At 46.2% G+C, this 23,928-nt stretch overlaps 1 protein-coding gene across 1 annotated transcript in view; it reads right to left on the reverse strand.

Moving 5' to 3' along the window:
- The window catches only part of slc25a15a (solute carrier family 25 member 15a), a 40,581-nt gene extending 40,184 nt beyond the window's left edge, over window positions 1–397 (reverse strand). Inside the window, exon 1 of the mRNA XM_034168440.1 lies at window positions 172–397. The gene's annotated coding sequence lies outside the window, so the exon portion shown is untranslated. The remainder of the gene's footprint in view (window positions 1–171) is intronic.
- Between the last annotated feature and the right edge of the window lie 23,531 nt (window positions 398–23,928).

A 23,928-nucleotide genomic window follows, 5' to 3' on the forward strand; every position in this document is an offset into this window, starting at 1 on the left:
CACACACACACACACATATATATATATATATATCGTCAAAGAGTCTCTAACTGATGCTAAACATTATAATAACAACCACAAATAATGATCGTTTTAAAACATAAACACAAAGTAAATGTTATTTACTAAGACGAAAAGGTTATATAGAAAAGGTTCGATGAATTTATTCACCTGTGTGGAGCGCAGTCTGAGGCGAGTGTGCGCGCGCTCTGCTCCCTGTGTCTGACCTCCTCTAAAAGTTGTGAGGAAGGCGACACCCAGACACTTAACAACTGAACAGTTCAGCATAATAACATTCTGATTCCGAGAAGTGGTCCTGCTGCTTTTACTTTCGTTTCCTTTGCTGCTGGGTCGTTGTTGCTGAAACGATGAGCCTGATGAAATTCGGTAGCGTGATGAGATAATCGAGGCTCCCCCGCGCGCCAAACTGCGCAGGTTCAGTCACAAGCAGGTGTGTCAAGTTCCACACTGGCACAGGAAATGGCCAACACGCACCCGAAATTAAAGCATTAATGAATTGAGAGGTTGGAAGGATTCAGTTCAACGGTGTTTTAAATATATTTTCTGCGCTATTCTTAAGCACGTAAAAATACTATTCTGCCAGTAATGTTTTTTTCTTGCATAGTGTTTTTCGGCATAGTCTTTCGGCTCTTTAAGCTGTTATGTTGCTTCAAAAACATTGTATTCTTATCAGCTGGAAAGTATTCACAGCGCTTCACTTTTTCCACATTTTGTTATGTTACAGCATTATTCCAAATTAATTTTTTCCTCAAAATTCCACATACAATACCCCATAATGACAATGTCAAAAAGGTTTTTTGACGTTGCAAAACTATTAAAAACAAAAACTAAGAACTCACTCACACACACACACACACACACACACACACACACACACACACACACACACACACACACACACACACACATATATATCTATCTATCTATATATATATATATATATATATATATATATATAAGTATTCACAGCCTTTGCCATGAAGCTTAAAATTGAGCTCAGGTGCATCCTGTTTCCACTGATCATCCTTGAGGTGTTTCTACTGCTTAATTTGAGTCTACCTGGGGTAAATTCAGTTGATTGGACATGATTTGAAAAGGCACACACCTGTCTACATACAAGGTCTCACAGTTTCTGTGTAGGCTCTCAGTTGTCCAGGTGATTTCCATAGTCTCACCTATGCAGTGTTCGTTACAGTTTTCCTGACATCTGATAGAATACAATACAGACTATACAGACTACAATACAGACAGATAGAATACAGACACATAAAATCCCAGTTTACTTTAAACCGGTTAACACCTTGCGACAGAAATTAGTTCACCCTAAGGACATGATCCCTAGTTACAAACAGAGCAATGTAGTGTATTCTATCAGATGTCAGGAAAACTGTAACGAACACTACATAGGTGACACTAAGCAACCTTTACACAAAAGGCTATACCAGCACCGCAGAGAGGGCGCCAGTGGACCTCAGTCTGCAGTTCATCTCCACCTTAAAGACACTAACCACACGTTTGAGGACAAGGAAGTTAAAATATTAGCCAGAGAGAAGAAATGGTTTTACAGAGGGGTCAAGGAGGCATTCTTTGTGAAACGTTTGAAACCCAGCCTTAACCGGGGAGGGGGTCTGAGACAAGCGACAGGGCTGACGGCATGCCAAACACACAGGCGCCATCTTGCCAAACACCTACGAGTGACACCTAACAGAGTTGCCAACACGCTTTATCCCCTGTTTACAATGGGGTACTCAGGTCAAAGCAGTTTCAGTCTTTTGTTCATGGTAATGAGTCATTCACGTCATCAGCAGAGTTGTCAAGGGAGCCATCAGGAGAGGGACAGCTGCCCTGTCATTAGGAGGGTGCTAACTAGAGCACAATAGGTGCTAATTAGAGTTATTGTTTAGTCACTAGCCTATAGCAGTCTGCCTCTCTGTAGGAGGGGTCTGGTTAGGTTTAAAACTCCAGCTTTTGTGACTTCTTGATTATTCTTCTCTACAAGAGTCAAGACAGAAGTCAGACCACCAGAGCAAGAATTTTAGCTGAGGAAGCTTCTGCAATTTGAAGCGAAACGTCCTTGCGTCAAGCAACCCAGTCCAGTTGAAGATTCAAGCTTCTCTAGTACAAGGTCTCACAGTTGACAGTGCATGTCAGAGCACAAACCAAGCATGAAGTCAAAGGAATTGTCTGTAGACCTCAAAGACAGAATTGTCTTGAGACTCAAATCTGAGCAAGGGTACAGAAATATTTCTGCTGCTTTAAAGGTCCCATTGACCATGGTGGCTTCCATCATCCATAAACGGAAGAAGTTCGGATCCACCAGGGCTCTTCCTACAGATAACCATACGTCTAAATTGACGAATTGGGGAGAAGGGCCTTAGTTAGAAGAACCCGATGGTCACTCTGTCAGAGCTCCAGTATTCCTCTGTGGAGAGAAGAGAACCTTCCAGAAGGACAACCATCTCTGCAGCAATCCACCAATCAGGCCTGTATGGTAGAGTGGCCAGACGGAAGCCACTGTCATGTGCCTAGTAAAAGGCACATGACAGCCCAGCTGGAGTTTGCCAAAAGGCACCTGAAGGACTCTCAGACCATGAGAAACAAATTTCTCTGGTCTGATGAGACAAAGATTGAACTCTTTGGTGTGAATGCCAGGCGTCATGTTTGGAGGAAACCAGGCACCATCCCTATAGTGAAGCATGGTGGTGGCAGCATCATGCTGTGGGGATGTTTTTCAGCAGCAGGAACTGGGAGACTAGTCAGGATTGAGGGAAAGATGAATGCAGCAATATACAGAGACATCCTGGATGAAAACCTGCTTCAAAGCGCTCTTCACCTCAGACTGGGGTGACGGTTCATCTTTCAGTGGGACAATGACCCACAGCCAAGATATCAAAGGAGTGGCTTCAGGACAACTCTGCAAATGTCCTTGAGTGGCCCAGCCAGGGCCCAGACCTGAATCCGATTGAACATCTCTGGAAAGATCTGAAAATGGCTGTGCATTGACACTCCCCATCCAACCTGATGGAGTTTGAGATGTTCTGCAAAGAGGAATGGGCAAAACTACCCAAAGATGGGTGTGCCAAGATTATAGCATCATATTCAGGAAGACTACAGGCTATAATTGCTGCCAGTGGTGCATCAACAAAGTATTGAGCAAAGGGAATTAATACTTATATGTATATGTGATTTCTTAGTTTTTATTTTGAATAAATTTGCAAAAAAAAAAACAAAAACTTTTTTCATGATATCATTATGGGGTGTTGTGAGCAGGGGTGGTGGCCAAGTGGTTAATGCGCTTGGTTTCAGTTCACAAGGTTCCGGGTTCAAATCCCACCCCTGCCACATTTCTCCATGTAATGTGGAGTTGCGTCAGGAAGGGCATCCGGCGTAAAACTTGTGCCAATTCAACATGCAGATCCACCTCGGATTTGCTGTGGCGACCCTGAGTGCAAACAAGGGAGAAGCCGAAGGGACTTACTTTTTATTATGGGGTGTTGTGAGTAGAATTTTGAGGGGAAAAATGAATTTACTCCAGTTTGGAATAAGGCTGTTGTATAACAAAATGTGGAAAAGGGAAGCACTGTGAATACTTTCTGAATGCACTGTAGATAGAATGATAGAAAAAACCCCACTTGTGATATTGTTAAATGTCAGATAATGTCAATACAGTATTTCTTTGGGTTTGGTAAATTGATGCTTGGGGGGCGGGGTATCAGCATAAGGAGGTGAGGAGTCAAAGTGTCTCTATGTACAGTTATTCTGGATAAAGACTAGACCCCATTGCTCTGTATGACACAGTGTTCTAAGTTCTGTAATTGGTTGTCACAAGAAGGGAAAAGAAAAAACAATCATGGACAATAATCAATCAATCATATGACCTGAACTGTATTAAGAAATGTGTAATTGTGAAAATAATTTAATGTCATGATGATGAAACACAGCAAAATTAAACAAATTGTTCCACAACTTAAAAATGTTTGAACGTACCTCATTCACATGCTGATTATTATAATGATTAGCTTATTGTTATGTTTACTCTCCATGCTGGTAATTGCACACAAACGATGAGTGTGAGAAACGCTGGTACGTGTTGCAATCCAAAGCGAGAATGCAGATTGCAGCTTGCTGACATCACTTACTTTGATATTAATAATTGTATTAATGTTATAGAATTTACATGCAATTTATATTTTTCCCATAGCCAGGTATCACAGTGTTGTGATGACCTTCATCTCAGGCATTCTTGTGTTCCTACGCTGGGTGGGAAAAGTAAGCTCATTCCTGAAGAGGTCAACCACAAACATTATCCCTGCACCATCAAGGTAGCGTGTTACTCAATCACTGTCTTTCAACATACGGAGAATATCTCTCCTTCCTCTCTGTCTTTCTGCCATCTTGTCTGTTTAAGACACTCTTAGGCTTCCTAAAAGTCCTCCTCCCTCCTCTTAACAAATTTTAACCTTTTCAGCTCTCTTAAGGCCTAAGATGCTTTGTGAATAACTTTTATCTTACCAAGGGAAAATTCTAAGAAATGTCTTAGAATTTGAGGAATTCTAAGATTTTATGTAGAATGGCATCACTAAGAACTACTTTTAGCCTTAGGATTCTTTGTGGATATAGGCCAGGGCCCGTATTCGCGAAGCAGCTCAAAGCCCTCTCAAACAGCTCCTAATTTAGCCTAAACATTCCTGGCAAGGAATAAGAGAGATCCAAGAGGTGTCTGAGAGCAAGTCTGAGCAAGGAGTGGACAGGAACTTTTATCTTTGTGAGGAGGTGGGGTTGACCTCGTTGCTAGGTATGACATTGCCCTCTAAGAGCTGTGATTGGGTGTCACAGAAAGGGAAGGAGGTGTTGGGAAAGTGTAGGTACACGGACCCACAACAGGGGGCGCAAATGAACGGACAATGGAGAAAGTCAAATACAACACTTTACTGTTGTGAAAGGGCACAACAAACACAACAGATTACAACAATAGACAAAAGGTCAAATCACAATAGGTGTCGTGTGGGCAGGCTCGAAGATAGAAGACGTCTGTCCAAAGCAGAAGCGGAACCACACGATTTCCTCCGCCACCAAACCCCGGGAATACTGGAGCCGCCAAGTCCCGAACTCCCAGGTGGCCACTGCCTCCGCGTGTCGGACCTGGTACTGCTGGCGAGGAACAAAAAAAACAATTAAATGTGGGCGTGTATGCACCCAGCAATTCACACGGCAGGAAAACCAACTCCACCTCTTGTTGGAAAAAGAGTCTGCTATACGATACACAAAAAGTCACAAAAGGTTACTGTCGAAAAAATCTCACAGCCAGCTGAGAACGTTACCTTCCTGGTAAAGCGATATCTCGGCAAAGAGGTGGAGATGACGTCTTGCTGATATACCGATGCTGATCAGATGAGTGGTGACAGCTGTCATAGGTGATGAGTGTCAGCTGTCACCCCGGCTACTCCTGTGAGGCGGCAGCGCCCTCTGGTGCCTGGAGCCCGCACTCCAGGCAGGGTGCCCTCTGGTGGTGGTGGGCCAGCAGTACCTCCTCTTCAGCGGCCCACACAACAGGACCCCCCCCTCAACGGGCGCCTCCTGGCGCCCGACCAGGCTTGTCCGGGTGGCGGCGGTAGAAATCGGCCAGGAGGGCCGGGTCCAGGATGAAGCTCCTCTTCACCCAGGAGCGTTCTTCAGGTCCATACCCCTCCCAGTCCACCAAATACTGGAAGCCCCGGCCCATCCTACGGACATCTAAGAGCCGGAGCACAGTCCAAGCCGGCTCGCCATCGATGATCCGGGCAGGAGGTGGTGCCGGACCCGGAGTACAGAGGGGTGAGGTGTGATGGGGCTTGATCCGGGACACGTGGAAAATGGGATGGATCCGCAGTGAGGCCGGAAGCTGAAGCCTCACTGCGGCTGGACTGAGTACCTTGATGATTTTAAACGGACCGATATACCGGTCCTGCAGCTTAGGGGAGTCCACTTGAAGGGGAATGTCCTTAGTAGACAACCACACTGCCTGCCCTGGCCGGTACGTAGGGGCCGGGGTCCGCCGACGGTCTGCATGGGCCTTCGTCCTCATCCGGGCCCTCAGCAAGGCAGAACGGGGGCACGCTACACCCGACGGCACTTCCGTAGGTGGGCCTGGACCGAGGGCACACCGACCTCTCCCTCAACCACCGGAAACAGAGGAGGTTGGCACCCCAGACATACCTCGAAAGGGGAGAGGCCGGTGGCTGACGACACCTGGCTGTTATGGGCATACTCGATCCAGGCCAGATGGGTACTCCAGGCCGCTGGGTGCGCGGCTGTCACGCAACGCAGGGCCTGCTCCATCTCCTGATTGGCCCGTTCTGCTTGCCTGTTGGTCTGGGGATGATACCCGGATGAGAGACTCACCGTGGCCCCCAGTTCCCGGCAGAAGCTCCTCCAGACGTGCGAGGAGAACTGGGGACCGCGATCGGAGATGATGTCTGTTGGGATCCCATGCAACCGGACGACGTGGTGGACCAGGAGGTCCGCTGTCTCCTGGGCCGTCGGGAGCTTCGGGAGGGCCACGAAGTGGGCCGCCTTGGAGAATCGGTCCACTATCGTGAGGATGGTGGTGTTGCCCTGGGACGGCGGGAGGCCCGTGACAAAATCCAGGCCGATGTGGGACCAGGGGCGATGGGGCACGGGCAGCAGCTGGAGCAGTCCCGAAGCCCTGCGATGGTCAGCCTTGCCCCTGGCGCAGGTGGTGCAGGCCTGGATATAATCCCGGACGTCGGCCTCTAGGGACGCCCACCAGAAGCGCTGCCAGACAACTGCCACGGTTCTTCGCACCCCTGGATGACAGGAGAGCTTAGAGCCGTGACAGAAGTCCAGGACTGCAGCCCTAGCTTCTGGTGGGACGTAGAGTCTGTTCTTTGGCCCAGTTCCGGGGTCCGGGCTTCGTGCCAGGGCCTCCCGGACAGTTCTCTCTACGTCCCAGGTAAGGGTGGCCACGATAGTGGACTCCGGGATGATGGGTTCCGGTGGATCCGACAACTCCGTTTTGACTTCATCTTCATGTACCCGGGACAAGGCATCCGATCTCTGGTTTTTGGTCCCAGGACGGTAGGTGATCCGGAAGTCAAAACGGCCGAAGAACAGTGACCAGCGGGCTTGCCTGGGGTTCAGCCGCTTGGCGGTCCTGATATACTCCAGGTTCCGGTGGTCAGTGAAAACCGTGAATGGCACGGACGTTCCCTCCAACAGATGTCTCCACTCTTCAAGAGCCTCTTTCACCGCAAGGAGTTCTCGATTGCCGACGTCATAGTTCCGTTCGGCCGGGGTCAACCTGCGGGAAAAACAGGCACACGGGTGAAGGACCTTATCGGTCTTCACGCTCTGGGAAAGCACAGCTCCTATCCCTGAGTCCGAGGCGTCCACTTCAACCACTAACTGGCGACTAGGATCGGGCTGCACCAGAACGGGTGCAGACGAGAAGCGCCGTTTCAACTCCTTGAACGCGGCATCGCAACGATCCGACCAGGTGAAGGGGACTTTTGGTGAGGTCAGGGCTGTCAGGGGGCTAACTACCTGACTGTAGCCCTTAATGAACCTCCTGTAGACATTTGCAAAGCCGAGGAACTGTTGCAGCTTCCTACGGCTAGTGGGATGGGGCCAGTCTCTCACCGCCGCAACCTTGGCCGGATCAGGAGCGACGGAGTTGGGGGAGATGATAAACCCCAGGAAGGACAAAGATGTGCGGTGAAACTCACACTTCTCGCCCTTCACAAACAGCCGGTTCTCCAACAACCGCTGCAGGACCTGACGTACATGCCGGACATGAGTCTCAGGATCCGGAGAAAAGATGAGTATATCGTCTAGATATACGAAGACGAATCGGTGCAGGAAATCCCGCAAGACATCATTAACTAAAGCTTGGAACGTCGCGGGGGCGTTTGTGAGGCCGAACGGCATGACCAGGTACTCAAAGTGACCTAAGGGGGTGTTAAATGCCGTCTTCCACTCGTCTCCCTTCCGGATCCGAACCAGGTGATACGCATTTCTAAGATCTAGCTTAGTGAATATTTGGGCTCCATGCAGGGGCGTGAACACTGAATCCAACAGGGGCAACGGGTATCGATTACGAACCATGATTTCGTTCAGTCCCCTATAATCAATGCATGGACGAAGTCCGCCGTCTTTTTTACCCACAAAAAAGAAACCTGCACCCATCGGGGAGGTGGAATTCCGGATCAACCCAGCGGCTAAAGAGTCCCGGATGTAGGTCTCCATTGATTCGCGCTCAGGTCGTGAGAGGTTGTACAGCCTGCTGGACGGGAACTCACCGCCTGGAACCAAATCAATGGCACAATCGTACGGACGGTGGGGGGGAAGGGTGAGCGCCAGATCCTTACTGAACACATCTACAAGGTCGTGGTACTCCACCGGCACCGTCCCTAGATTGGGCGGGACTCTGACCTCCTCCTTAGCCTGGGAACCGGGAGGAACCGAGGAACCTAAACATACCCGATGGCAGGTCTCGCTCCACTGAACCACTACCCCAGACGGCCAATCGATCCGGGGATTGTGTTTTAACATCCAGGGGAACCCTAAAATCACACGGGAGGTAGCAGGAGTCACAAAAAACTCGATCTCCTCCCGGTGATTTCCTGACACCACCAGAGTTACAGGTGGTGTCTTATGTGTGATTGGAGGGAGTAGGGAGCCATCTAGTGCCCGCACCTGCACAGGCGAGGTAAGCGCCACCAGAGGGAGCCCTATCTCCCTGGCCCATCTGCTGTCTAACAGATTCCCTTCAGAGCCCGTGTCCACCAGTGCTGGGGCCTTCAGGGTTAAATCCTCATAAAGGATTGTAACTGGAAGTCGTGTGGCAATGTGGGTGTGTCCCACGTGAATGTCTCGGCCCACCCCTAGCCCAGTTTCTAGGGGCGGGCATTGGTGTTTAACCGCTCGGGGCAGTCTCTTACCTGATGCTCTATTGAGCCACAAACAAAACACGTTCCGCGGGCCAGCCTCCTCTGTCTATCTGGTGCCCTAAATGTGGCCCTGCTCATGTCCATAGCTTCGTCAGCAGGGGGAGCTGTAACCACACGGAGCGCAGGGGCCGTGGAGCGTGGGGAGGGTGGAACGCGGTCGGAACCGGAAGGGAGAGGGACGGCGCGTGCCCGGCCACGCCCTTCGTCTCGTTCCCGACGGCGTTCTTCTAACCGATTGTCTAATCGTATTACGAGATCAATAAGCCCATCTAAATCCCGCGGTTCGTCCTTAGCCACCAGGTGCTCCTTTAGAACCAATGACAGTCTGTTTACAAAGGCGGCGCGGAGGGCAGTGCTATTCCAGCCGGACCTCGCAGCCGCGATGCGGAAGTCGACTGCATAGGCAGCTGCGCTCCGGCGCCCCTGTCTCATTGACAGCAGCACAGCTGAAGCGGTCTCTCCTCTATTTGGGTGATCCAACACTGTTCTGAACTCCCTCACAAACCCATCATATGTCTGAAGGAGCCGTGAATTCTGCTCCCAGAGCGCTGTAGCCCAAGCGCGTGCCTCACCACGAAGCAGGTTTATTACATAAGCTATCTTGCTGGCATCAGTCGCGTACATGACAGGACGTTGTGCGAAGACGAGCGAACACTGCATAAAGAAGTCCGCGCACGTCTCCACACAACCTCCGTACAGCTCTGGAGGGCTTATGTATGCTTCCGGGGAAGGTGGGAGGGGTCGTTGAACGACCTGTGGAACGTCACTGTTACGCACAGGGTCGACAGGAGGGAGAGCCGCAGCAGCGCCCTGAGGGCGCGCTTCCACCTGCGTGGCGAGAGCCTCCACCCTGCGGTTAAGGAGGACGTTCTGCTCGGTCATTAAATCCAACCGAGCCGTGAAAGCGGTGAGGATCCGCTGCAACTCACCGATCATTCCTCCTGCGGACGCCTGTGCGCCCTGTTCTTCCATTGGCCGTTCAACAGCCGGTTGACGCCCCTCGGGATCATGACGTTGGCCGAGATATCCTGTTGGGAAAGTGTAGGTACACGGACCCACAACAGGGGGCGCAAATGAACGGACAATGGAGAAAGTCAAATACAACACTTTACTGTTGTGAAAGGGCACAACAAACACAACAGATTACAACAATAGACAAAAGGTCAAATCACAAAAGGTGTTGTGTGGGCAGGCTCGAAGATAGAAGACGTCTGTCCAAAGCAGAACCGGAACCACACGATTTCCTCCGCCACCAGACCCCGGGAATACTGGAGCCGCCAAGTCCCAAACTCCCAGGTGGCCACTGCCTCCACGTGTCGGACCTGGTACTGCTGGCGAGGAACAAAAAAAAAACAATTAAATGTGGGCGCGTATGCACCCAGCAATTCACACGGCAGGAAAACCAACTCCACCTCTTGTTGGAAAAAGAGTCTGCTATACGATACACAAAAAGTCACAAAAGGTTACTGTCGAAAAAATCTCACAGCCAGCTGAGAACGTTACCTTCCTGGTAAAGCGATATCTCGGCAAAGAGGTGGAGATGACGTCTTGCTGATATACCGATGCTGATCAGATGAGTGGTGACAGCTGTCATAGGTGATGAGTGTCAGCTGTCACCCCGGCTACTCCTGTGAGGTGGCAGCGCCCTCTGGTGCCTGGGGCCGCACTCCAGGCAGGGTGCCCTCTGGTGGTGGTGGGCCAGCAGTACCTCCTCTTCAGCGGCCCACACAACAGGAGGAATAAAAACAAATGCACTCTGAGCTCATAGTTATGAATGGACAGTAAAATCAACCTATCGTATAACCTGACCTGCATTAAGAAATGTCAACTGTGTAATTGTGAAAATTAATGTCTTGATGATGATACTCAGCAAAATTAAACTATAGAGATCGCCAAGCCGGTCGCTATACCTGTAAATGTGCTGCAATGCATTATGAGAGTTTGGGGTTTTGGCATTCTAAATGTTGTTATTGTGGTTTGTTAGTTTAACAGTGTTGTTATTATTGATTTATTGTGGTTTTGTAGTTCAAGTTGTTTAGTCAGTTTAGTTACATGTCACCATGCTGTCACCATAAGTGAAAAGTGTATTGTATTTGTTGTCATCTCTTCCACTGTCTGTGTTGTTTTATGTGAAAAATATGAGGGCCACTTTGTGGCGGAGTGCAAAAAAGACAAACACTGCTTGCTACAAAATAAATGGCTACACAACCTGAGAATGTTTGAATGCATCTCATCCACATGCTTAATATTTATACATTGAAAGTGTGCATGAGTTTATTTAGTATGTCCATTGTGAGTACATAATATAAATGTAAATATGTTTAAAAATACATGCATGACACAAGAAAGTGAAAACACTTATTTTCATTGTGGTCCATTTAAAATCAAATGACAAAATAGAAGTAATAATAAAAGAAAATAACAATATTAATAATAATGGTAGTAGTAATAATAATAAAAATAAGGATAATATTAACCATGTGTGTATGATAACAAGAACCTAAACAATTTATAAATTCATTTAGACAGTAAATTAACGTAAAATAATTACGAGGTCTATTAGAAAAGTATCCGACCTTATTCTTTTTTTTCAAAAACCATATGGATTTGAATCACGTGTGATTACATCAGACATGCTTGAACCCTCGTGGGCATGCGAGAGTTTTTTCACGCCTGTCGGTTGCGTCATTCGCCTGTGGCTCAGAGACTGCTGCTTTGTTTGATCAAAATTTTTTCAAAACTGTAAGGCACAACTAAGTGGACACCATTCGATAAATTCAGCTGGTTTTCGGTAAAAATTTTAACGGCTGATGAGAGATTTTGGTCTGTAAGTGTCACTTTAAGGACGGCCCACGGCGCCTGACGGCGATCTGCACCCCGAGGCGGCGGCGTCTCGCTGTTTCAAGCTGAAAACTTCCACATTTCAGGCTCTGTTCACCCAGGTCGTCGTCAGAGAACAGAAAAGTTTCAGAAGAGGTCGGCATGAGGAGTTTATGCAGACATTCCACTGTTAAAGGAGATTTTGTAATGAAAGAACGTGCGGGCAGATTTGCATGTCGGGCCGGACCTGACCGCGGGGGGTCGCGACAGGAAAAACACCTCCATTGGAAACCTTAATGGACAAGTTGGAACATGCCCAGCTGTTAAACAATTTCTCAGATACTCACTTGTTGAAAGCCATCAAAAGCCGCCTGAATTTTACAAATGGTTTTCAACACGGAGGTGTTTTTCCTGTCGCGGCGCAGACGGATTTGCGTCGTCGTCACGGAACCGACTCGGCAAATTTGCCCGCACGTTCTTTCATTACAAAATCTCCTTTAACAGTGGAATGTCCGCATAAACTCCTCATGCCGACTTCTTCTGAAACTTCTCTGTTCTCTGACGACGACCTGGGTGAACAGAGCCTTAAATTAGGATGTTTTCAGCTCGAAACAGCCAGACGGAGGCCACCTCCGACCGCGCCGCGCCGATCCGCTTTGTGAGCTGTCCTTAAAGCGAAAGAAACTCCACAATCTCTCATCAGCCGTTAAACTTTTCACCGAGAACCAGCTGAATTTCTCGAATAGTGTCCACTCGGATATCCCTCACAGGTCCTGAAAAAGTTTGATAAAGCAACGCGTGCCGTCTCCAGCAGCGTCTCAGACAAAGGATTTTAGCCGAGAGGGCTGGACCAATGCTCACTCAAAGCCTGCCCACAGGCGGATGACGTCACCGACACGCGTGAAAAAACTCACACATGCGCACGAGGGTTCAAGCATGTCTGGTGTAATCGCACGTGATTCAAATCCATATAGTTTTTTTTTTTTTTTATAAAACTGCCAGTTAGTTTTCTAATAAACCTCGTACTTCAATCAAGCAGGTAGCGGGTTACTGACTGACTGTCATCCTACATACGGAGAATGTCTCTGCTTCCTCTGTGTCTTTTCCACCATCTCCTCTGTTTAAGACACTCTTAGGCTTCTTAAAAGTCCTCCTCCCTACTCTTACCAGTTTGGCACCTTAGGAGCTCTCTTAAGGCCGACGGTGCATTGTGGACAACTTTCATCTTACCAAGGGAAATGTTGCCGCGTTCACACCGGGCGCAATCAGACGCTACAAATTCGCGGGGGTCGCGTGGTGACGGACGCACCTCCTTTGCCCGGTGTGTTGCTCTGCTTTTGCTGAGAAAATTCGCCCCGGTGCGTCATCAAATAGGAGCTTCCATTCCGCTCGCCAGCTCCGGTTGTCAAAGTTAACATGACAGACCTTAATCACACGGAGCAAGTTGTTGTGGAAAGCTGACAAACGTCATGAGACGTTACAAATTCAGGGAGTATCATTATTTGCTGCAGGAGCTGCGTCTGGATGACGGCTGCTTTCAGCGGTCCTTCCGCCTCTGCGGGACCCAGTTTGAGGACCTCCTGTCCCATATAAACAATTTAAAAAAAAAGAAACTCCGCTGCTTGCTGTGGGGCTGCTCCTCGCTCTTTCCCAAAAAACTCTGTCATAATTGTGTTTAGAAACCAGTCACCATTTGCTTTATTATACATCTGTGTAGTTAATAAGTAAAATAATCTCCATGGACGATTCGCTCACGCGCACGTAGTATAAAAAGAAAAGGAAACTCCGCTCCCCGCTGCTGTGGGGCTGCTGCTTGCTCCAAAAACTCTGTCATAATTGTGTTTAGAAACCAGTCACCATTTGCTTTATTATACATCTGTGTAATTAATAAGTAAAATAATCTCCATGGACGATTCGCTCGCACGCACGTAGTATAAAAAGAAAAAGAAACTCCGCTCCCCACTGCTGTGGGGCTGCTGCTCGCTCCAAAAACTCTGTCATAATTGTGAAATAAAGGACAAAAGAGGCATAAGTCCTGCTCACAGGCTGGCTACCAGATACAGGACATGTTCACATCTTCAGTCAAATTCCAGACATCTCCACGTCACTACATATTCAGTCCCTGATTGGTTATCGCGGCGCGATGAGATGAAAAAGTTCAGATTTTTCAACTTGGGGAGGAGGGCAACGCGACGTGATGCGATGCAATATCGCGCCACAAACGCGCCAATCGCTCAAAATCGCTTCACTCGCGTCGCTTCACTCGCGTCCATCGCATCGTGCTGCGTGACTTGGCGCCAAAATGCGTTGTTCCATAGGGATAACATGGCAACCTGTCGCTGCTGTCATTCACGTTGCGCTCAGTGTGAACGTAGCATAAGAATTCGAGGAATTCTAAGATTTTTCTTAGAATAATAGGAGCGATTTTTAGCCTTAGGCTGCTTCGTGGATACGGGCCCAGGTGCCTAAATATTGTAGGCCGCAGTACCTGGAAAAGGCCAAGGAGATGCCTATGTACCACCTGGCAGATAGATGACTAATTACGGAAAGTGTGGATGGACCACCGGTCTGCTTATGTGGTTGCCAGTTGTAATCCAGGGTAGTTTTGTGGTGTGGTGGATGCAGCAGTGCACAACACCAGCACATGCTTTGACAAGGGAGGGCCCAATGGGTCTAAACTCTTTATATTATTTGATGGTGTATATTACAACCCCAAACTGATTTTAAAGTTCACCAATAAATGTAATACTCTCAAATAGCTAACCAACCAGATCAAATCAAATCAAATCAATTTTATTTATATAGTGCCAAATCACAACAAACAGTCGCCCCAAGGCGCTTTATATTATAAGGCAAAAGCCATACAATAATTACAGAAAAACCCCAATAGTCAAAACGACCCCTTATGAGCAAGCACTTAGCGACAGTGGGAAGGAAAACTCCCTTTCAACAGGAAGAAACCTCCAGCAGAACCAGGCCCAGGGAGGGGCAGTCTTCTGCTGGGACTGGTTGGGGCTGAGGGGAGTGAATCAGGAAAAAGACATGCTGTGAAAGAGAGCACAGATCAATCACCAATGATTAAAAGCAGAGTGGTGCATACAGAGCAAAAAGAGGTGAATAAAAAGAACCAATGGGTGCATCATGGGAAACCCCCCAGCAGTGTAAGTCTATAGCAGCATAACTAAGGGATGGTTCAGGGTCACCTGATCCAACCCTAACTATAAGCTTTTTCAAAAAGGAAAGTTTTAAGCTTAATCTTAAAAGTAGAGAGGGTGTCTGTCTCATTTTTGTTCATTTTACAAAAATCAAACATATGATTCTGTTGACATACACCATTAATCACCTTTAATTGTTCTGTTGTGTATAAATCTGTTGAATTGAAAATCAACAAATAATGGTAATTTACGATAATTAAATGTGTTTTTCTTTAACTGCCACACTTTTTTAACATTACTTAACCTGTAGCAGGGGTGGTGGCCAAGTGGTTAGTGCACTTGGTTTCAGTGCACAAGGTTCCCGGTTCAAACCGCAACATATAGCTTACCATAAATGTAAAAACAACTTCAACACGCTGTCCTTAATACTAGAACCAGCGGGCCCTAGTACTAATAGGAAGTTCATGCTTCAACAAACCTGTGCTCTGGCAGTTTTGATCAAATCTATCCTGATACAAACTCTTAGGGCAAGGAGGGAAGGACACTAGTGCATAGAAAAGAAAGAAAGCTTAAATGCATGTGTTCTCATGTTTATGGATATAGATTTTTTTTTTCTTTTTCTGTTCAGTAATCTCCTAAACAACAATAGCTAACTATTTTAGTAGGTTTATGAAATATGACTTGATAAATAAAATATACTTTATCGTGATGACAACCAATAAATTTGGGTATAATCTCTTGAATCATTAGTCTTAGAGCAGTTATTGGGAAAATACTGAGAAACATGTTCCAAGAGTTGCAGTTCCATATTTGGCAAATGCTGACAATGCGGCACTGTTTCCTTAACATTACAGTCTTTATATAATTGTTGGTTTGGTGTTTAGTGTGATGTCAAGGCGCTGACATCGCACTTATCATTAGCACGAGCTGAGCGTCTCTACTGTGACAATTACAATGTGCTTCAGAAATACATGGTTGAGGTGGCTGACCTGAGCAAGGGAAACCGTGATTCATTATTGATTTAGTCATTCACGTGTCTTGAAAACTTGCTAGCTTCACATAGCACAATGCTAATGGGCTAATGTTAGTATGAAAACTGGCCTGCATCACGTAACTCAATGCTAACGAGCATTACATAAGGCGAGACGCTAACAGGCTAATGCTAACATGAGCTGAATGCCTCCATTAGCAACAATGGGATTGAAGTTACAATTTTGCTTTGAAAATCTTACTGTACATCTTAGGGTAAATTTACATTTGCCTGGGGAAAATAATGACTGTTTTTTTTTTTGTTTGTGTTTTTTTTTTTTTTTTACTTTTTCACTGGACAGACTAATTAATTAATAACAAACTGTCATACAGACACAGACTTATGATGTAGATATTTTCCAAATATTCACGTATGCACAAAACATCCAGGCAACAATGCCCATCTGTTTTTTTTGTTTGTTTTTTTTAAAGTATGGCTTTGAGTTTGGCGCTTTTATTTTTAAGTTCAACTGTAACTGTGTAGACAAATTGAAGCTGCCTTGATACCGGTGGTCGGTTGATCGTCGTTTTCCGGCTTAAGGTGGTGTCCCCGTGGGTGCAGCCCACCTTGCATTTTACATGTTCCCTAAATAGAATAAAAAATATACTGCGGATTAAAAACAATAACAATAATGGCATTGTTTTCAGAATGTTGTAAATACTCTCAAGCTGCGGGAAACAAAATAAGAAGGCGGACATGTTCTGTTGTGATGTTCTGTAATTACCTCTAGATGTCAGCAAAGCGCTTAGTTTGCTCAAACAGTGGCAGGCCACATACCCCAAACTTTGTTCCTCCGGTTTTTGTTCGGGCTCGTCACAGCAGATTTAGCCAGATCTGCATTAGTATTTGACACAAGTTTTACACCTGATGCCCTACCTGACACAACTCCAGTTTTACCTGGAGAAACACACACAGCCCCTGGTGTTCTGAAGAGGTCTGCCATCCATGCTCTAACCAGACTCACAGCAAAGATTATGTTCAAATTCGTTTGCTATTTTTAAGATAATTAATTCTAGTGTTAGTTTAAGTGATGGTTTTCCATGTCTAGCTACTGAATACTTGACTAGTACTGGCCTTTTTGTTTTTGTTTGTTAGCTCTATAGAGTCTTTCAGGGTCCGATCATCCCTTGCAGGCTTGGAGTGGTTCCTGTTCAACTCGCCGGTTGTGAACATTGAGAATAGCGTTACTGCTCCTCACACACGAGAGAAAAGAAACTCAAAGCAGCATGAAATGCAGTCACTGAAGGCATTCAAATTTTATGTATATATAGATTTTTTTAATATCAAATCCCAGGATAAATCACAAACAGATTATGTGCCATTGATATTCCCGTTCCAGAAGGTCCTTAAATTCCCGATAACCAGGATGAAACAACAAATCTCCTTCCAACGCCATGTTAGTGCACGACTGGAACTACTCCATGTGCAAAGGATCATGGGCGCTAAAATTGTCCATCGATGCTGTAGGTCACCACACTAGGTCTAGTAGAGATCTGTATTGGGATTTGGTACACACTGTAAGTCGATGTCGCAGACCTAACAGTCCTAAAAACTGCTCCGCCCTGCCTCCACTGCGCATGTGTCATTTCGGGGCTCAGCAGCTCGTTCAAGACGGACTCTCTACACCCAAAGCAATCAAAGGGAATAATGGGATTATTAGCCATCAGATGACAAGGTAAAACCTCTAAACTCAGTTTTAAGCAGAAATGAGGCAGTTTAAAGCAGAAACAAGGCAATAATCTGTGACGCTTTGAAATGACGGAGGCGCAGTGAACGCAACAGGAGCAGCTTGTCATGGCTGCTGCACTCTGATCACTTCCTTTGTCTTTTATTCTGAAATAATGCTGAATTTATGTGGAAATGATTGTTGGACAAAAGCTTCAGATATCAGATAGATAGATAGATAGATAGATAGATAGATAGATAGATAGATAGATAGATAGATAGATAGATAGATAGATAGATAGATAGATAGATAGATAGACTGAATGAATACACGTATGAGGTCTATTAGAAAAGTATGTGACCTTATTATTTTTTTCAAAAACCATATGGATTTGAATCACGTGTGATTACATCAGACATGCTTGAACCCTCGTGGGCATGCGAGAGTTTTTTCACGCCTGTCGGTTACATCATAAGCCTGTGGGCAGTCTTTGTGTGAGGAGTGGCCCACCCAATCGTCAATTTTTTTCATTGTTTAGGAATGGCTCAGAGACTGCTGCTTTGTTTAATCAAAATTTTTTCAAAAACTGTAAGGCACAACTGAGTAGACACCATTCGATAAATTCAGCTGGTTTTCGGTAAAAATTTTAACGGCTGATGAGAGATTTTGGTCTGTAAGTGTGGCTTTAAGGACGGCCCACGGCGCCTGACGGCGATCTGCGCCCCGAGGCGGCGTCGTCTCGCTGTTTCAAGCTGAAAACTTCCACATTTCAGGCTCTGTTCACCCAGGTTGTCGTCAGAGAACAGAGAAGTTTCAGAAGAGGTCGGCATGAGGAGTTTATGCGGACATTCCACTGTTAAAGGAGATTTTGTAATGAAAGAACGTGCGGGCAAATTCGCATGTCGGGCCGGACCCGACCGCGGGAGGTCGCGACAGGAAAAACACCTCCATTGGAAACCTTAACGGACAAGTTGGAACATGCCCAGCTGTTAAACAATTTCTCAGATACTCACTTGTTGAAAGCCATCAAAAGCCGCCTGAATTTTACAAATGGTTTTCAACACGGAGGTGTTTTTCCTGTCGCGGCGCAGACGGATTTGCGTCGTCGTCACGGAACCGACACGGCGAATTTGCCCGCACGTTCTTTCATTACAAAATCTCCTTTAACAGTGGAATGTCCACATAAACTCCTCATGCCGACTTCTTCTGAAATGTCTCTGTTCTCTGACGATGACCTGGGTGAACAGAGCCTTAAATTAGGATGTTTTCAGCTCGAAACAGCCAGTCGGACACCACCTCCGACCGCGCCACGCCGATCCGCTTTGTGAGTTGTCCTTAAAGCGAAAGAAACTCCACAATCTCTCATCAGCCGTTAAACTTTTCACCGAGAACCAGCTGAATTTCTCGAATAGTGTCCACTCGGATATCCTTCACAGGTCCTGAAAAAATGTTGATAAAGCAACGCGTGCCGTCTCCAGCAGCGTCTCAGACAAAGGATTTCAGCCGAGAGGGCTGGACCAGTGCTCACTCAAAGCCTGCCCACAGGCGGATGACGTCACCGACACGCGTGCAAAAACTCATGCATGCGCACGAGGGTTCAAGCATGTCTGGTGTAATCGCACGTGATTCAAATCCATATAGTTTTTTGTTTTTTTTTATAAAACTGCCAGTTAGTTTTCTAATAAACCTCGTATTGTAGGTACTGTAGCCCCTCATCTATGTCATGACTCATATCGATGTCCACATTCAGACATAATAATCATGACGCATGTGTTTAGGTTTCTTTTTGACAGAGTCTCCTTTTGGTACAGTTACCGCTGGTATGTGCTCAGTACCCTGAACCCTGATCAATAATTCAGTGTGTGAACAAGCTGACAAATAACTGCCAGCAGTGTCATCAGCTGATTTTCTGATTTACACTCTGTGTGAACTTACCCGCATACTCTAGGGGTCATCATCAGCACAAAATGTTTCAGGAGCATAGAGGGGCCACATTTTAAATTTAGAGAACAGTTCGACTCCAGTGTTGCTATGACACTTTTAACAACTAGGGGCACTCAGCTGTGATGGATCTTCTGGTGCTTCCATTGTCACCACTCCAGTGTGTAAATAAATAATGTGTAAAATACATATTTAGTTTTAGAATCAACAAAGTGATTGAGTTCATGCATTAAATTGTGTAATTTCTCATATGCAAACTCAGAAAAGAGATAGTCACTGGCCACAATCCACACACACATCAGAATAATCATTTAAGAAACATCACTCAGTGCTTGTGTGAGTCATTGTGGTGACTAAATTAAAAATCCTGCCATGATCTTGAACCCCACCTCATCCTCTTGATTTGCATTAAAGAGGAATGATGAATGCCTGTTCTGTGTAAAGAAACTCAATCATGTATTTGTTTTCCTCACATTTGAAGAGTAATTTTTTATTTTTTGGCCTGTCATGTACAGTATAAAACATCTGCAGCTGCTCAAGTTCTAACCACAACTGGGGATTTTTTTTTAAATCACATTAGTCCAACATTACCATTTCTTCAGTGGGTCCTTGTCCCTGTGAGAGCAGCTTTTATGAATTTGTCATGAACATATATGATTATGAACATTGTCAACAAGCTTTACTGTGCTGTGCTGTGTTTTCAAGCTACATATTTACTCTATGTCCAAAGGTGAAAAAGAAGTCAGCAGGCCACCCGGCTTTTTCCTAATGGGCTGTTTCTGTGGAACAATCTGCCTGTACAGAATAAACAAAGTACTCTAGGTCGACTTGACTGGGGGTGGGGGGTGGGGGGGGGGGGGGGGGTGATGAGATCCATCCAGAAATGCTGAAGGCTCTGGGTGTGGAGGGATTGTCTTGGATGAGATGTCTTTTCAACATTCTGCTGAGGTCTGGGGCAGTGCCTAAGGAGTGGCAAACTGGGGCCACGGTCCCCATATTTAAAAAGGGGGACCAGAGAGTGTGTCTCAACTACAGGGGCATCACACTACTCAGCCTCCCTGGTAAAGTCTACTCCAGGGTGCTGGAAAGGAGGGTTCGGCCAATAGTCAAACCTCTGACTGAAGAGGAACAATGCGGGTTCCGTCCCGGTCATGGAACAACTGACCAGCTTTTCACTCTGACAAGGATCCTGGGGGTGCCTGGGAGTATGCCCACCCAGTCTACATCTGTTTTGTGGACTTGGAGAAGGCGTATGATCGGGTACCCTGGGAGATACTGTGGGAAGTGTTGCGAGAGTATGGAGTGAGGGGGTCCCTTCTCAGGGCCATCCAATCTCTGTAGTCACAAAGCAAGAGCTGGGTTCAGGTGCTTGGCAGTAAGTTGGACTCATTTCCGGTGGGGGTTGCCTCCGCCAGAGCTGCGCCTTGTCACCAATCTGTTTGTGATATTCATGGACAGGATATCGAGGCGTGGTCGGGGGGACGAGGGTTTCCAATTTGGTGGGCTCAAGGTCTCATCATTACTTTTTGCAGATGATGTGGTCCTGTTGGCTTCATCAGCCTGTGACCTCCAACACTCACTGGATTGGTTCGCAGCCAAGTGTGGAGCAGCTGGGATGAAGATCAGCACCTCTAAATCTGAGTCCATGGTTTTCAGCAGGAAACCAATGGATTGCCTACTACAGGTAGGGAATACAGTCTTGCCCCAAGTGAAGGAGTTCAAGTACCTCGGGGTCTTGTTCACGAGTGAGGGGATAATGGAGTGTGAGATTGGCCGGAGAATCTGCCCAGCACAGGCGGTGTTGCATATGCTCTACCATACTGTTGTGACGAAAAGGGAGCTGAGCCAAACTGGTCAATCTTTGTTTCTACTCTCACCTGTGGTCATGAGGGTTGGATCATGAGCGAAAGAACTAGATTGCGGGTACAAGTGGATGAAATGGGCTTCCTTAGGAGGGTGGCTGGAGTCTCCCCTAGAGATAGGGTGAGAAGTTCGGTCATCCGTGGGTAGCTCAGAGTAGACCCGCTGCTCCTTTGCATCGAAAGGAGCCAGCTGATGTGGTTCGGCATCTGGCAAGGATGCCTCCTGAGCCCCTCCCCAGGGAGGTATTCCAGGCACGTTCACCTGGGAGGAGACCCTGGAGAAGATACAGGACTAGGTGGAGAGATTATATCGCCACACTGGCCTGGGAACGCCTTGGGATCCCCCAGTCGGAGGTGGTCAATGTGGCACGGGAGAGGGAAGTCTGGGGTCCCCTGCTAGAGCTGTTGCCCCCGTGACCTGATCCTGGATAAGCGGTTGAAGATGATGCTTTACTTGATTATCTATAACCAGTAACCTTCAGCTTTACTGTTTGATTTTATTTTTGTGGTGGGACTGTTACAGTATGGGTGTATACAATTGCATTAGTGGCGTTTGATGGTTATTTTTGTTATTTGCACACAGGTTTTATTTGGTCTTTTACTGAGTGTGTTTAAAAAATTGATCTTTCCTTTTTTTTTCTTACATTATATTTGTGCAATATTTTAGGTTGTATACTCTGTCTAATCATTCATTTAAGGGAACCTGAGCCTGTGAGCTAACATTCTCACATATCTTTCAACTTAAGGCCGCAACCTTCTTTTAGAACTTAGCGTTTCTGTCATGTAGTGTTTAATGTTATGCATGCATGTCATTGACCCCCCCCCCCCCCCCCCCCGCCACCATGTACAAAAGAGAAAAATTTGACAACCCACAAAATTCTCATTCATGAAGCTCATGAAACAGCATATTGTCAGCTATTATTCTGTGTGTAATTACACTTAGTTGGGTGGAAGCAGGACTGACGGATTGGTATGTAAGCATATGCAGCAGCATACCACACAGGTAGAAGCAACTCTGTCATCGTGTGTGTGTGCGCACATGCCTGGTAGACAGACAGAAAGCGGACTGATGAGATGCAGGTTCGAGGTGAGATGTTCTTACTGAGACACGTCCATACATTATTGTTGGCAGCATCCTGTCGCGCTGCAGTTCTGTACTGAGTGTCCAGATGATTAACCTTTGGATCAGATTGGTCAAAGGTCATGGTCAAGGTTGCTAAAATTCTCCACAACCAATAGAGCAGCACACTCTTGTTTGAACCCTGTGTGATATCAGGGGATTTAACCACTTATGGGGACAGCCGCTCCTGTTGCGCAATATATATACACAGCATAACTTCACACGGGAAAATGGCAGAGGTGGGAGTAAGTCACCATCAAATCACTCTCAAGTCATGAATCAGCAAGTCCCAAGTCAAGTCTCAAGTCAGCTGTCAAACACTAGGTGGTCATTATAAGAAATATAAGTTCAGATTCAAAGTCAAAAACAAAGAAATGTGAGCCTCTGTTTTCCTCCATGATGCTCACATTAGAGGTGGGAGTCTGATTTTTGGCTTTAGCAGCTGTAAGTGTGAAAGTTGTGGGAACATCGAGAGCTCCACAGTCTTTGAATCTGGACTCAGATGTACAAAAGGCTGATAAACTGCCAGAGCTTTTGAAATTCTTCCTGAACGTCATTCCACACAATCTGCCAGGACATTGTTGGACGTGCTACGAGCACAACTGTGGAAGTAAATCATTGGCATATTAATGTGAATTATCTCAGCAGATGAGCGCCACATTTTGAAATGTTATTAACACCGTTGACCATCTCTCTTCAGCTGAAGCCATGTTTTTTTTTTCTCAGCACACTTGGTCCTGTCAGACTGCAGAGGTAAAACAGAGAATGTTCTGATTAGTACTTGGCCTGGGAACACCAGGAGCAGCAAAGGTGTTTCTCCGTATGGGGCTGGAATTCTGTCAGGAAAGGCATCTGGTGGAAACTTGTGCCAAATCCCAGTGCTGGTCTGCTGTGGTGACAGGAGACAGTCAACATATTTTTAATACTTCTTAATTTATTTCACTAAAATGTTTGAAAACCACCTTAGTTTTCTGTGTGTGGTCTGAATTTCAAAAGTTCTCCACTCCAAATACTTTATTTCCAGTATATTCTTGCTTTAGGGCTTTCAAATTTACTTGGTTAATTTTCAAAAGCTATATTAAAGTGGGTCTGTTTCAATAAGCTGAAATAAGGTAAAAAAAAAAAAATTAAAAAAAATCAAGTGAAAACTCAAATATGCTCGGTTAAATTCAGATGCTAAAATTCAGATTTTTACATCAGCGATGGATCGCATGTGATTTCTCTATACGACTATGAGAACCAGTAAATAAATGTAAACTGGAAGTAAAACTGTGGGAATTACATGACATGAAACCAACTACTGCAAATTTCACAAGGTGAAATCCTGACCACATCAAATCTGAAAGGTGGTTTTCAAAGTCAAAC

This window comes from Thalassophryne amazonica, chromosome 4 (assembly GCF_902500255.1).
Source record: "Thalassophryne amazonica chromosome 4, fThaAma1.1, whole genome shotgun sequence".
NCBI lineage: Eukaryota > Metazoa > Chordata > Actinopteri > Batrachoidiformes > Batrachoididae > Thalassophryne > Thalassophryne amazonica.